Source organism: Coenobita brevimanus, chromosome 63 (genome assembly GCF_032717465.1).
Source record: "Coenobita brevimanus isolate Jiangsu-jjx chromosome 63, ASM3271746v2, whole genome shotgun sequence".
Lineage (NCBI taxonomy): Eukaryota > Metazoa > Arthropoda > Malacostraca > Decapoda > Coenobitidae > Coenobita > Coenobita brevimanus.
Window position 1 is genome coordinate 35,944,277 of NC_137016.1, and position 3,500 is coordinate 35,947,776.

Sequence of the window (3,500 nt, forward strand, 5' to 3'; positions counted from 1 at the left end):
TTAAAAGTTTTCAAATACCTCTTACTTGGCGATTTGTTTTGCGGTTCCTCCTTAACCATCTGTTTTTAGCCAGACGCCTTCATTTCAGATGGCGCTGCCACAAACGAATCCCCCTCATGTTACCCTGTCCTTCGCCATCAGGCTGCACTTTTTCCAACGAACACAACTAACACAACCATCCCAGCATCACATCCTTGGTCTGCCTTTCCATATTACTTACTTATATTCACCTAATCAGTCTTTCGTTTTCCATTCTCTCCACATGCCTAAACCACGTCAAGGTACTTCTAACACTCCCAAGCACGTTAAGAGGAAGCGATGGTCGAGTCGGAAGGGAGATAGTCTGCTGTTCCGTGGACGTGGGTTCGAATCCCGGCCCGGGACAAGGAACCGTTTCAACATTTGAATTTCAGAAAAGCAGACTCGACTGGTCTACCATGAGACCTGCCGACTTGTCGTAAAAACACCCCCACTATTACCAATGCATTACAACAGTACTGCATGGGACATCTCTTCCAAGTATTCAATATGGACAGTGGGTGTTAATGCCTAGGTGGTGGCATGTATTGTAAAGGTTATCAGTATGTAGAACTGCTGGGTCTCAGGGAACGGGCTAGTAAACCTGTCTCCAAAATCAGACGAATGATAACAGTGATAACTAGAACACTGTGAAACTGTCAAAGGACAACTTTGATAACGAAAAATTTTCACAGCCATTGCCTACAAGAAGCCGAGCTATAAAGGGACCTAGAGGTCGAGGTCACTGATCTTGTGCATGTCACCTTAGGTCATCATAGTCTATAAGTCCACCAAGTTTGGTGGCTCTAGCTTTAATCCTTCATGGAAAATTAGGTGACATCCGGAATATCGAGAAAGTCCCAGTTTTTTATCCCAGGCTATCTGAGAGAATAATCAACCGATTAGAACCAGACTCCTTTCCGCATTGCATCCGCGTTAAGGCAATACTGTACCGGTAATAAAATTTCAGCTACCGAGCTTAAACGGTTCTTGAGAATGTGGCTGACTCACTTTTCTGTATTTTGGGCAATATCCGGAGATCCGGCTGACGGATTTCTACCATATTTGGCAGAAAGAAGTGGACAGCTGTCCGACTAAGCTGTCCAAGTTTGAAGGCTCTAGGCAAAATAGCCTTTGAAATGTCGCAACTTTAAAGTAAGTAAGTAAGTAAGTAATAATCATAATAATAATAATCATAATAATAATAATAATAAAATAATAATAATAATAATAATAATAATAATCCATAATAGCACCGAAACTCTCATTTGCCTGTCTCCCCATGTATTTCCGCATGATCCTCTAATATAACTCAGTCTCACTCTATTTGCTTTTAACTTGTGTCCATCCAGCAGGGTTCACAATACTCTATACTCTCCTGCAACAGCTTGACTTCCTTGAGCACTTTCCAGTTCCGTATCTCTGGCCTCAGTGTGCCTGCAACCTTCCGTCCCTGTTGCACCCTTTCTTTTGCCAGCAACATCCTAATATTCCCTTGTATGCTATTCATGCCTTTAATACCGACATGGGTCGCGTAAGTGACATGCAAGAGACTGTCGAAGTGCCGTGAGCGGATATAAAATGGTAAGGATGAAGAACCAGAAAGCCTGCTAAGCTCATGAGGATACAATGTACGAGCTCTTAGTGTAATGAAGAGCAGCACGGCAGCATTTGATCTGTATTGCCTGGCTGCACCTCCAGCACTCTTACACAGTACCTGGCCCACTAGCTTTTGGCCCATGGTCTTGCTGGTATAAGAGATTTCGCAGCACCTCTTCCCAAGCGATTTAAGTTACATATGAAGGTCAACATTTTCCTTGTTTGTTGTTTATATTTTTGTAATATCGACTTAAACTACGTGAGAACATACAGGAGAAAATAAACGTGCTATGTGCAAAAACTCCATAACGTCTTCACTCCGAGGACTTTATTGTTTTGCTAGTCAATTATATTCAGTTAGAGAGAATCCTGTAATAAAGCTGACGACAGCAATATCAAGCTCCCACAGTTCGAATGTCGTTGTTAAGTAAGTCATCCGGAGGCAGATACAAAATATAAATGCGTCATCGGATTAACGAATTTAAATGACGAGAATACGGACCCAGATCCAGGCCTCGGTTCACCTGCCGAAATAAAGAGCAGCCTTCTTACTGCCATAGGAAACTTCGTAGCACCTCTTCCATGGCTATTCATTTGACATTCTACACCTGGATATTCTCCTGTGTTATTTATATTTTCCACTATAAACGTAGTTTGTCCTGAGAACATACTACCGGATTATAAGTCGTGCTGTGTAAAAATTTATTATGATGGGATGGAAATGGGGGGGGGATGGATACAGCCTTCATTAACATTTCACTACTGTGGAACTTCCTTATGTTTGGCATAATTATCTGGTGATAGCAAAATATACTTCATAAAGACGTCACCGAAGGGAAGGGAATGATATATATAAACTTTTCATTCATTCATTCATTTCCAGACGCCATGTATCTCAGACGGGGTGGCCAAGGGCTTAGAGTTAAATGTTTTACAGGGAGGGGCACTAATCCTCCACCAACCCCACTTGACACGTAGGGATGCCAACAGCATCTGGTGTTCCCAGGCGGTCACCCATCCAAGTACTAACCAGACCCAGCGTTGCTTAACTTCGCTGATCGGACGGGAAATGGTGTACTCAATGTGGTATGGCTGTTGGCATAATTATCTGGTGATAGCAAAATATACTTCATAAAGACGTCACTGAAGGGAAGGGAATGATATATATAAACTTGCCAGCCATTATTACTAACTCGAACCACCTACTTCTGTCGTCAACAGGTAAATGTTGCCGTACATTGGTGAATAAAATTATTAGGGATTAGCAAGAAGGAAATAATCGATAATCCCTGTAAAGTGCATCACTAATTTAACCCTCTGTCTCCGTGTAGGTGTGTGTGGGTGTAGGTGGCGGGAGCTTAAGCAGGTCGTCAGGAGATAGACAAAATTAACTGTAAATGACCCTTTCGTTATGTACTGTAGAGCTTGAAATACATCATTTTTGTAAATCCTATCACTAAAGCCACTTTTTGTCTTCCTTTAAGGGATGGCTAAAAAGAAAATGCAGGAAATAATATATTTATGACATTACTCGCCCATTTCTGTGTTCCTGTAGGTGCGTGCTGGAGTGGCTGGCGTGGGTTGCGGGAGCCTGGCGTTGAGTGGTGGCGTGGGCGTGAGTCATCAGTTGGCCCTGCACAACCATCTGGCGCCCACCACACTCACACACACTCACACCACATCGCTCGTCATTCTTGGTAACAACGCACTCACCGTTCACAGTGCTCTTGTGGGTCTAGGACACTCTCTGACATCTCTTCATCAGTGATTTACATGACTCCAAGCAGAGTATACTTTGGGCGATCAGGAGGCTGTCTGACATTTATTAACGATTTATTTGACCCCAAATGTTGTGTTCTTGTGGTCTAAGGGTGCTTGCTAAC

At 42.9% G+C, this 3,500-nt stretch overlaps 1 non-coding gene across 1 annotated transcript; it reads right to left on the reverse strand.

Moving 5' to 3' along the window:
- Positions 1-2,598: 2,598 nt before the first annotated feature.
- On the reverse strand, positions 2,599-2,717 carry LOC145404534 (5S ribosomal RNA). The gene has a single exon (XR_013898191.1). It is a non-coding gene; the product is annotated as a 5S ribosomal RNA (ribosomal RNA).
- Positions 2,718-3,500: the final 783 nt, after the last annotated feature.